The 12,401-nt window shown below is 34.6% G+C and overlaps 1 protein-coding gene across 1 annotated transcript in view; it reads left to right on the top strand.

Annotated features, from left to right (window-relative positions):
* Positions 1 to 12,401, top strand: part of Vps13a (vacuolar protein sorting 13 homolog A) — a 256,331-nt gene that overhangs the window by 231,348 nt on the left and 12,582 nt on the right. The gene's annotated exons all lie outside the window — the stretch shown is intronic.

Here is a 12,401-nt window from a genome sequence, read left to right as displayed (position 1 = left end):
CCATATACAACAGTAGAAAAATCAACCATATGTGATTTAACCACAAAACAAAAACAAAGAAAGCCACTACTATAACATGGCACAGGGCAAAGAGAGCCAAATCTATAGTCAGAAAATTTGAGTTTGAATACTGTTTCTGTTCCTTCTTGATGGTAGAACCTTGAAGGAAGTCAGTCAAGCTTAGTTTCCTAGAGATGGGAATGTTGTGAACTGACAAGCACTATATATACTTCAGGGATTATGGCACTTATAACAACGTGCACTGTCAAGAAAATGAAGACTATGAACCAATAATGTGAACCTCATTGATTGTAGTTAGATACTATTGTTGACACCAAATTATACCTAATGTGTTAGGAAATTTACAGTAAGAGCACCTGACTCCTTTATTAATCACGGGGCCTCCTGCCTGGATTCAGTACATATACCTGACCTCCTGGCTGGGCATGACTATTGCTGGTAAATGGCACATCTGATCCCAAATGAGGGATATCTCAAACCCCACCCCAGGAAGCACAAACCAGGTAGCATGTGCTATTCAATTTTACTAGATATTGTATATAAGACAACATTGGCACATGAACAGTAGAAAATGGGAATTACAAAGAAATATGAGTAAAGCAGCTGGACGCTTAATATATGTGTCACTTGGAACAAGGAGACAAAATGGAGCATGATAACAGCATGACTTTTAGGCTACTATCTTTCATGTGGCTGAAAAATATCACCACCTATTTCAATTTTTCTGTGATAAATTCTTATAATCTCTGTTCTCATGTGACTCTATCCCATAGAATTTAATTCTGCTCTTCCAGAAACATTCATAGAAAGCTACTGAACTCAGTTCTCAGTTCTCCAGGTATGTTAGGGCTATTCCCACTAGGTGGTTCTTAATGTAAAGAGGCACAACCATCTCTGCCAAATGTTTATTTTGTTGTTGTTGTTGTTTTCTTCTCTGAGGAAGTTCTGTTTGCTTTTTAATTTATATCTTAACTGATACATAAAAACAAAAATTGTAAATATTATTGAGTTACCATGGTAACTTTCCATATATGTACATTGTACAATGTTTACATCAGGTTAAACATATTTCTGTCCTCAAACATTTATCATTTTTTATGCTCACAATCCTTCTTTCCAGACTTTTAGAATCTACAACATTATTGCCATTTGTGGTCACCCAACTGAGCAGTAAAATACCAGGCTTCATTCCTAACTGTAAATTAGTACCCACGGATCAACATTTCCCCATCCCTTCCCACCTCTACTATTCACCATTCTATTCTTAATTTCTATTAGATCAACATTTTTTAGTTTCCCCTTATGAATGAAATCATACAGTACTTAACTTTTTGTGTCTGTCTTATTACACTTTAGTACTCTATACAGTTTCGCACATGTTGCTGCAAATAACAGGATTTCATTTTCTTTAATAGCTGGAGGGTATTCCAACTACAAATGTACATTTTCATTGTTCCTTTAAGATCCTGATTTCAATTCCTTTAGATATAAACCCAAAAGGGGTATTGCTGGATCATATGGTAGACCTATATTTAATTTATTGAGGAAACTTCGTGCTGTTTTACATAATGACTGTACCAAATTACATTCCCACCAATAGTGTACAATTTCCCTTTTCTCTACATCTTCACCAGCATTTGTCACGTTCAGTATTTTTGATAATAACAATATTGAAAATGAAATGATATTTCATTATTGTTTTTACTAGTGTTTCCCTGTTGATTAGTGATATTGAACCTTTTTTCATGAGTTTTTTGGCTATTTGTGTCTTCTTTTTATGTAAATTTTTTAAATTTTATATGACAGCAAAATGCATTACAATTCTTATTACATATATAGAGCACAATTTTTTATATCTCTGGTTGTATACATAGTATACAATTCGTGTCTTCATACATGGACATTGGATAGCAATGATCATCACGTTCCATCATTATTAATAACCCCATGCCCCCACCCTTCCCCTCCAACCCCTCTGCCCTATCTAGAGTTCGTCTGTTCCTCCCATGCTCCCATTCCCTATCCCACTATGAATCAACCTCCTTATATCAAATAAAACATTCAGCATTTGGTTTTTTGGGATTAGCTAACTTCACTTAGCATTATCTTCTCTAACTCCATCCATTTACCTGCAAATGCCATGATTTTATTCTCTTTTATTGCTGAGTAATATTCCATTGTGTATACATGCCACTTTTTTAATCCATTCATCTATTGCAGGGCATCTAGGTTGGTTCCACAGTTTACCTATTGTGAATTGTGAAGCTATGAACATTGATGTGGCTGTGTCCCTGTAATATGCTGTTTTTAAGTCCTTTGAGTATAGACCAAGGAGAGGGACAGCTGGATCAAATGGTGGTTCCCTTGCCAATTTTCCAAGAAATTTCCATACTGCTTTCCATATTGGCTGCACCAATTTGCAGTCCCACCAGCATTATATGAGTGTACCTTTTCCCCCATATCCTTGCCAACACTTATTATTGTTTGTCTTCATTATAGCTGCCATTCTGACTGGAGTGAGATGAAATCTTAGAGTATTTTGATTTGCATTTCTCTAATTGCTAGTGATGATGAACATTTTTCATGTATTTGTTGATTGATTATACATCATCTTCTGAGAATGTCTCTTCAGTTCCTTGGCCCATTTATTGATTGGGTTATTTGAGGGTTTTTTTGTTTGGTTTTTTTTTTTTTTTTTTTTTTGGTGTTTAGCTTTTTGAGTTCTTTATGTACCCTAGTGATTAGTGCTCTATCTGATGTCTGAGGGGTGAAGATTTGCTCCCAAGATGTAGGCTCTCTATTCACCTCACAAATTGTTTCTTTTGCTGAAAAGCAGCTTTCTAATTTGAGTCCATCCCATTTATTGATTCTTGATTTTAATTTTTGTGCCACAAGAGTCTTATTAAGGAAGTTGGTGCCTAATCCCACATGATGGAGATTAGGACCTATTTTTTCTACTATTAGATGTAGGGTCTAATATTGTATTTCTAAGTCCTTGATCCATTTTGAGTTGAGATTTGAGTGAGAGTAGGGGTTTAATCTCATTTTGTTGCATATGGATTTCCAGTTTTCCCAGCACCATTTGTTGAAGAGGCTGTCTTTTCTCCATTGCATGTTCTTGGCACCTTTGTCTAATATAAGATAATTGTAGTTTTGTGGGTCAGTCTCTGTGTCCTCTATTCTGTACCATTGGTTCTCCGGTCTGTTTTGGTGCCAATACCATGCTGTTTTTGTTACTATTGCTCTGTAGTATATTTTAAGGATAGAGTGATGCCACCTGCTTCACTCTTCCTGCTAAGGACTGCTTTAGCTATTCTGGGTCTCTTATTTTTCCAGATGAATTTCATGATTGCTTTTTCTTTTTCTATGAGGAATGTCATTGGAATTTTGATCAGCATTACATTAAATCTGTATAGTGCTTTTGGAAGTATGGTCATTTTGATAATATTAATTCTGCCTATCCAAGAGCAAAGTAGATCTTTCCATTTTCTAAGGTGTACTTTGATTTCTTTCTTTAGGGTTCTGCAATTTTCATTGAATAGATCTTTCACCTCTGATGATTCCCAAGTTTTTTTTTTTTTTTTTTTTTTTTTGAGGCTATTGAGAATGGGGTAATTTTCCTCATTTCCCTTTCTGAGGATTTGTCACTGATATACAGAAATGCCTGATTTATGGGTATTAATTTTATATCCTGCTAGTTTGCTGAATTTATTTACTAGTTCTAGGAGTTTTCTGGTGGAACTTTTGGGGTCTTCCAGGTATAGAATCATATCATCAGCAAATAGTTACAATTTGAGTTATTCTTTTCCTATGTATAGCCCTTTAATTTCTTTCATCTGTCTAATTGCTCTGGCCAGTGTTTCAAAAACTTAAATAGAAGTGGTGAAAGAGGGCATCCCTGTCTTGTTCCAGTTTTTAGAGGGAATGCCTTCAATTTATCTCCGTTTAGAATGATGTTGGCCTGGGGCTTAGCATAGATAGCCTTTATGATGTTGAGATATGTTCCTGTTATCCCAAGTTTTTCTATTGTTTTGAACATAAAGGGATGCTTCTTTAAGTCTATTGATGTGATGAATTATACTTATTGATTTACATATGTTGAACCAACCTTGCATCTCTGGGATGAATCCCACTTGATCATGTCTTTTTTATATGTTTTTGTATTCGATTTGCCAGAACTTTATTGAGAATTTTTGCATCTATGTTCATTAGAGATATTGGTCTGAAGTTTTCTTTTTCTTTTTTATGTGTCTTTGCCTGGTTTGGGAATCAGAGTGATACTGGCCTCAAAGAATGAGTTTGGAAGTGCTCCCTCTTTTTCAATTTCCTGTAATAAATTGGAGAGTATTGGTATTAGTTCTTCTTTAAAGGTCTTTTAAAACCTTTTAGAACTCGGCTGTGTATCCATCCAGTCCTGGACTTTTCTTGGATTGTAGACTTTTTGATGGCATCTGCTATTTTGTCACTTGAAATTGATCTGTTTAAATTATGTATATCATCCTGATTCAATTTAGACAAATTATATGACTCTAGAAATTTGTCAAAGCCTTTGATTTTTCTATTTTATTGGAGTACATGTTTTCAAAATAATTTCTAATTATCTTCTGTATTTCTGTAGTGTCTGTTGTGATATTTCCTTTTTCATCATGTATGTTAGTGATTTGAGCTTTCACTCTCCTTCTCTTTTTATCATGGCTAATGGTCTGTTGATTTTATGTATTTTTTTCAAAGAACCAACTTTTTATTTTTTGTCAATTTCTTTAATTGTTTTTTGTTTCAATTTCATTGATTTCAGCTATGATTTTAATTATTTCCTGTCTTCTGCTGCTTTTGGTGTTGATTTTTTTCTTCTATTTCTAGGGCTTTGAGATGTAGTGTTAAGTCATTTATTTGTTGACTTTTTCTTCTTTTAAGGAATGAGCTCCATGCAATGAACTTTCCTCTTAGAACTGCTTACATAGTGTCCCAGAGATTTCGATATGTTGTATCTGTTTTCTCATTCACCTCTAAAAACCTTTTAATCTCCTCCTTGATGTCTTCTGTAACCCATTGTTCATTCAGTAACATATTATTCAGTCTCCAGGTGTTGGAGTGGATTTTATTATTTTATCATTGATTTCTAATTTCATTCCATTATGATCTGACAGGATGCAGGGTAGTATCTCTACTTTTTTATATTTGCTAAGAGTTGCTTTGTGGCAGAGTATATGATCTATTTTAGAGAAGGATCTATGTGCTGCTGAGAAGAAAGTATATTCTCTTGTTGAAGGTTAGAATATTCTATATATGTCAGTTAAGTCTAAGTTATTGATTATATTATTGAGTTCTATAGTTTCTTTGTTCAGCTTTTGTTTGGAAGATCTATCTAGTGATGAAAGAGGTGTGTTAAAGTCACCCAAAATTATCGTATTGTGGTCTATTTGACTCTTGAATTTGAGAAGAGTTTGTTTGATGAACGTAGCTGCTCCATTGTTTGGGGCATACATATTTAAAATTGTTAAGTCCTGTTGGTGTATGGTTTCCTTGAGCAGTATGTACTATCCTTATCCTTTTTGATTGACTTTAGTTTGACTTTATTTGATATGAGTTTGATATGAGGGTGGAATCCCCTCCTTGCTTCCACAGTCCATGTGAGTGGTATGATTTTTTCCAACCCTTTACCTTCAGTCTGTGGATGCCTTTTCCTATGAGATGAGTCTCCTGGATGCAGCATATTGGGTGTTTTTTTTTTTTTTTAAATCCAATCTGCTAGTCTATGTCTTTTGATTGGTGAGTTTAGGTGAGTTTAGGCCATTAACATTCAGGGTTATTACTGAGACATGATTTGCATTCCCAGCCATTTTTGTTTATTTTTGGTATTTAACATAACTTGGTTTCTCCTCTAATTTGATTTTCCTTTAGTGTAATCCTTCCCTCTGCTAATTTTCATCATTGTTTTTAATTTCCTCTTCTTGGGATATTTTGCTGAGGATGTTCTGTAGTGCAAGCTTTCTCATTTTAAATTCTTTTAACTTTTGTTTATCGTGGAAGGTTTTTATTTCATCGTCATATCTAAAGCTTAGTTTTGCTGGATATAAGATTCTAGGTTGCAACCATTTTCTTTCAGAGCTTGGTATATGTTGTTCCAGGATCTCCTAGCTTTGAGGGTCTAGGTTGAAAAATCTGTTGAGATACAAATTGATCTTCCCCTATATGTTATCTGATTCCTCTCTCTTGCAGCTTTTAAGATTCTATCCTTATTCTGTATGCTAGGCATTTTCATTATAATGTGCCTTGGTGTAGATCTGTTGTAATTTTATACATTTGGTATCCTGTAAGCTTCTTGTATTTGGTTTTCCAATTCGTTCTTCATCCTGGGAAAATTTTCTGATGTTATCAAATTGAAGAAATTGTGCACTCCTTTGGTTTGAAACTCTGTGCCTTCCTCTATTTCAATAACTCATATATTTGGTCTTTTGATGCTGTCCCATAATTCTTGGATGTTTTGTTTATGGTTTCTAACTTTCTTCACTGTGTGATTAACTTTATTTTCCAGATTGTATATTTTGTCTTCATTATCTGACGTTTTTCTTCCAAGTGATCTAGTTTGTTGGTTATGCTTTCTATTGAGTTTTTAATTTGATTTATTGCATCATTTCAAGGATTTCTGACTATTGTTTTTTGGGATTTGGGGGGGTTTTTTTAGGGTCTCTATCTTTCTCTTGAAGTAATCTTTTGCTATCTCATTGTTGGAGTGATCAATTTTTGCTTATATTTGCTCATTTAGGTCATTCTTTAATTTACAGATAATTCACATCTTTATCTATTTCATCAATTTTCACTCTCCATAGATTCTATTATTATAGTGTCCTGGTTTGTTTGGGGAACTTTCCTCCCTTTTTTTTTTTTTCATGTTGTTTATGTGTCTTCCTTTCTTGCAGTGTGGATCTGAGATATTACAGTTTCTTCCCTATATTCTTATAATACCAGTGCAGACTGTCTGTACCTCACCTTGATATTGAACTTCCAGACCCTGCTGATGTCCCTCAATGGATGCTACTGTATCTTGGAGTCTGGACCTGCATAATTTGGAGTGGGTGGATCTGGGCCGCTGAGTTTGACCTCCCACTGTAGTCTTCTGGTAGGAAGGGGCAGTCCTTCAACAAAGGCTAGGCTCTGGCAGTGTCTGCCCCATGGGGGGAGGGGTGAATCGGGCTACTGAAATTCTTGATCCCTTGTGGGCTGTTGTGAGCTATCTGGGCTGGATCTCGGCTCTCTATGTACTAGTCAGAAGGGGTGGTCCTGCACCAGAAGCTAGGCTCTGGCGAGTGTCTGCCCCATCTAGAAAGGGATGGACCTGGCCTGCTGTGCACCTGGGCCCTGCAGAGGCTGGTGTGGATGGATCTGGGTCACTGGGCTTGACCTCCCATGGTAGTTGAGATCTTGAATCCCTGTGGACTGGTTGGTGTGGACAGGCTTCTTTTTTTTAATTAAAGCTTTATAGTTATATGTAGTAGTTGGGTTCGTACCAACAAACTCATACAGGCATGGAAATTGTTTTTAGTTCATGATCTCCCTGCTTCAACCTCCCACATTTTACTTTCCCATCCTCCCGCTCCTCTTCCATTCACCTTCCTTTCATCTACTAGACTTCTTTTTCTTCGTCCATTAATTTATTTTTGAATTGTTCTTTATGTTATCCTATCCTTTCCTGCCCCTTTCCTTTATTTTATTATAGCTTCCACATATGGGAAAAAAAACATTCGACTTTTGAGTATTTGAGTTTCTCTTATTTCACTTAGCATATTCTCCATTTCCATTCATTTACTGGCAAATGCCATAATGTCATTCTTTTTATGTCGTGAGTAGAACTCCATTATATATATAACACAATTTCTTTATCTATTCAACTATGAACTGGCATCTGGGTTGATTCCATAATTTAACTATTCTGAATTGTGCTGCTAAAAACAATGACATAGCAATATTGTTATAGTATGCTGATTTTAGATCTTTTGGAGAAATATCAAGGAGTTTTGGGAGGAACCTTCATATTGTTTTCCAGAATGACTATACTAATCTGCAATCCCATCAATGATGTACAAGTGTATCTTTTTCCCCCACAACCTTGTCAGCATTTATTACTGTTCATATTCTCCATCGTTGCCATTCTGACTGAAGTGAGATGAGGTCTTAGTGTAGATTTGATTTGCATTTCCCTGATTGCTAGAGATGTTGGACATTTTTTAAATATATTTGACCATTGAGAAGTTTCTCCTTACTTATTTTGCCCATTTATTGATTGGGTTATTTGATATTTTGGTATTAAGTTTTTTGAAATATTTTTTAGTATATTCTGGATATTAATCACCTGTCATAGGAGTAGCTAGCCAGGATTTTTGTTGATTCTGTAAGCCCTCTTTTCATGCTCTTAATTATCTCCTTTGCTATGAAGAAGCTTTGTAGTTTGATGGCATCCCACTTATTGATTCTCAGTTTTATTTCTTGCATGTTGGGGGTTTGTTAACGAGATGGTTGCCAACACCTATATGATGGAGTATTAACCCTGTGTTTTCTTCTAGAAGTCGTAAAGTCCTAATTCCTAAATCTTTGATCCATTTCAATTTGAGTTTTATTTATGGTGAGAGATAAAGATCTAGTTTCATTTTTCTACATGTAGCTGTCCTGTTTTTCCAGCATCACTTGTTTAAAAGGCTTGCCTTTTCTCCAAAATATGTTTTTGTACCTTTATCAAATATCAGATGGCTGTAGGAATTTAGGATTTATCTGTGTCTTCTGTTCCTTTCATCTTCATGTTTATAATCACATCACTCCATGCTGTTTTTGTTAATAGAGCTCCATAGTATAATTTCAGAACAGGTATTGTGATGCCTCTTGCTTTCTTTTTTCTTGCTTAGAATGGCTTTGGTTATTCTGGGTTTCTTATTCTTCCAAATGAATTTAAGAATTGTTTTTCTTAATCCTGTGAAGAATGTCATTGGTATTTTGATGGGGATTGCATTGAATCTGTATATTGCTTTTGGTAGTATGGACATTTTGATAATATTAATTCTGCCTACCCAAGAATATAGATGTATTTTCATCTTTTCAAGTCTTCTTCAATTTCTTTCTCCAGTGTTCTGTAATTTTCAATGTAGAACTCTTTTACCTTAGATTAATTTCCAAGTATTTTATTTTTTTCAGGTTATTGTGAATGGAATAATTTTCCTGATTTCTTCAGGAAACGTTGATTTTGCTGAATCACTGTTGGAGTATAAGAAACCTAATGACTTATGGGTGTTGACCTTATATCCTGCTACTTTGCTAAATTAGTATAACCTCTAGAAGTCTTCTGGTGTCATTTTCTGGGTCTTCTAGATACAGGATCATATTGTCAGCAAACAGAGATAGTTTGACCTCTTTTCCTATTTATATCCCTTTGATTTCCTTTTTTTGCCTTTTCTCCCTGGCTAATGTTTCAAGTACTAGGAGTGGTAAGAATGAACAGCTTTGTTTTATTCCTGATCTTAGAAGAAATTTTTTTAGTTTCTCTATATTCAGTCTGATGTTGGCTTTGGGTTTGTCAAAAATGCCCTTTACAATGTTGAGGTAGGTCCTCTGATCTCTAGCTTCTCCAGCATTTTTGACATGAATAGATGCTAGGATTAATCAAAGGCCTTCTCTGCATCTGTTGAGATGATCATGTGTTTCTTATCCTTAAGCCTCTTTAAGTTGTGAATTACATTTATTGATTTGTCAAACCAATCTTGCATCCCAGGAATGAAACCCACTTGATCATGGTGTATTATCTTTTTAATGTGTTTTTGAATGGAGTTTGTTTCTTCTTTTAAGAAGTTTCTCTTTAGTTCTTATCCCCATTTGTTGATTGGGTTATTTGAGGGTTTTGTTGTTGTTGTTGTTGTTTGTTTTGTTTTGAAGTTCTGTGTGTGTAAGTTTTTTGAGATCTTTGTATATTATGGATATTGATCACCTATCAGAGTAGTACCTATACAAGATTTTCTTCCATTCTATTTTATTAAAGATTTTTGCATATATAATCAATACATAAACCTCTGGATTTCAGAAGGGTTTGTGGTGATATCTTCTGTTTCATCTTTGAACTTGTTGATTTGGATCTTCTTGCCTCTTTACTTTGTTTACTTTGGCTAAGGATTTATCAATCTTATTTATCAATCTTATTTATCCAACTCTTTGTTGCATTGCTCCTGTGTATTGTATTCTTATTCTCAATTGCATTGATTTTTGGCTCCGATTTTAATTATTTCTTATCCTCTACTGGTTTGGGAATTAGTTTGTTCTTCTTTTCCTAAGGGCTTGAGACGGAGAAGTATAAGCTTATGTATTTGGGTTTCTCTCTAATTTTTTAATGTAGGCACTCCATGCTATAAGTTTTTATCTTCAAACTTCTTTCATATTGATTTTGATATGTTTTATCTCTGTTCTTATTTTTTTCTAAGAATTTCTTGATTTCTAGTCTCATTTCGTCTTTGATCCATTCTTCATATACAAGATTATTATTCAATTTTCACATGTTTATGTGGTTTTTATTATTTTCCTTGCTGTTGATTTCTGGGTTCACTACATTAGATGATAGGGTACATAGGATTATATAGATTTCTTTTTGTATTTGCTAATATTTACTTGATGACCTGGTATATGATCTGTTTTGGAAAAAGTGTCATGCACACCTGAGAACAAGTAAATTCTTCTGTTTTGAGGTGGCATATTCTGTAGATGTCATTTGATTTATAGTGTTAGTTAGGTTGGAGAGACCTTTATTGATTATGTTTTGATAACCTGCCTATTGATGATAAGGGTGTAATGAAATCACCCTGCATTATTGTGTTGGTGTCTATGGAGATTTAATGTCATGCAGTATTTTTACCATGTAATTGGGTGCACTGAAATTTGAGGCATAAATGTTTATCATTGTTAAACCTCATTGTTGAATTATTCCTTTTAGTAGGATGTATTAGCCTTTTTTTTTTTTTGGCCTCCTTTGATTGATACTTGCTTGAAATCTGCTTTGTCAGACATCAGAATAGCTACTCCTGCTTGTTTTCATGGTCTGTAAGCATGGAATTTGTTTTCTTTTTTTCTTTTTTTTTTTTTTTTTTTTTTTTTTACCTGTAGCCTGTGGATGTCTTTGCTATAAGAAGAGTCCCTTGGTAACAGCATATAGTTGGATGTTGTTTTTTGATGCGCTTTTCTAGTCTGTGTCTTCTAGTTGGGGAGTTGAAACCACCGTTAACGTTCAGCATCAGTATGGATATATGTTTGGGGTTTCCTGCGATTTTTAATTAATTTATTTATTTTAATTAGGTATATGTCACAGCAGAATGCATTTTGATTCATTGTACACAATTGTAGCACAACTTTTAATTTCTCTGGTTGTACACAATGTAGCAGTCAAACCACATGTGCAGTCAGATGTATACCTAGGGTAATGATGTCCATCTCATTCTACCATCTTTCCTGCCCCCACACCCCCTCCCACTATTTTGTTTTTTGCTCTATTTTATCCTGTCTTGATTCTCACTTAGTGGTTTATTCTTCTGTTGAACTTTCTCTGTTTGAGAGCTTTGGAAATTTTTCCTTAGTTCTTATGTATGCAGTTTATCTGTGTCTTTGTAGTATTGGCCTGGTGCTCATGAATTCTTTTAGTTTTTTCTTGTCATGAAAAAACTTTTTATTTCCCTCTCAAATTTGAAACTGAGCTTTGCTGGATATAGTAACTTCAGCTAGCAGTTGTTTTCTTTTAGGGCTTAGAATATCTCATTCCATACCTTCCTTGATTTTAGAGTCTGAACTGAGAAATCAGAAGTGAGCCTTATTGGTTTGCCTCTAAATATGACCTGATGGTTCTCTCTTGCAGCTTTTAATATTCTTTCCATATATTCTATGTTAGGCATTTTGATTATGATATGCCATGGCCAGCTTCACACTTGAATTGCCTATAAGCCTCCTGTATGGGATGTCTATCTAATTTCTAATATGGGAAAAGTTTTATGTAACTATCTCATTGAAAATGTTCTTATACCTTTAGTCTCTATCTCCATGTTCTCTTCTATCCCAGTGATCCTCAAGTTTGGTGTTTTAATGTTCTTGAATATTCTGGTTATGTTCTGTGATTTTTTTTCTCTCTTTCTATTGAATTCTATGTATTCAAGATCATAATCCCTGTCTTCAAGGACTGAAGTTCTGTCTTCAAGAGCTAAGGTTCTGTTCTCTACAAATTCCAGTCTGTTAGTGTTGCCTTCAAGTGAGTTTTTCATTTGATTATGTCTTTCATTTCTAGGAACTGTACCTGTTTTGTTTTCACTATTTCTATTTCTTTATTAAAATGGTGTTCATCTCCTGTAACTGTTCTCTTAATTCCT

Source organism: Ictidomys tridecemlineatus, chromosome 4 (assembly GCF_052094955.1).
Source record: "Ictidomys tridecemlineatus isolate mIctTri1 chromosome 4, mIctTri1.hap1, whole genome shotgun sequence".
NCBI classification, from domain to species: domain Eukaryota; kingdom Metazoa; phylum Chordata; class Mammalia; order Rodentia; family Sciuridae; genus Ictidomys; species Ictidomys tridecemlineatus.
The sequence above is the reverse complement of the archived record's forward strand: the minus strand, read 5'-3'. Positions and strand labels throughout refer to the sequence as shown.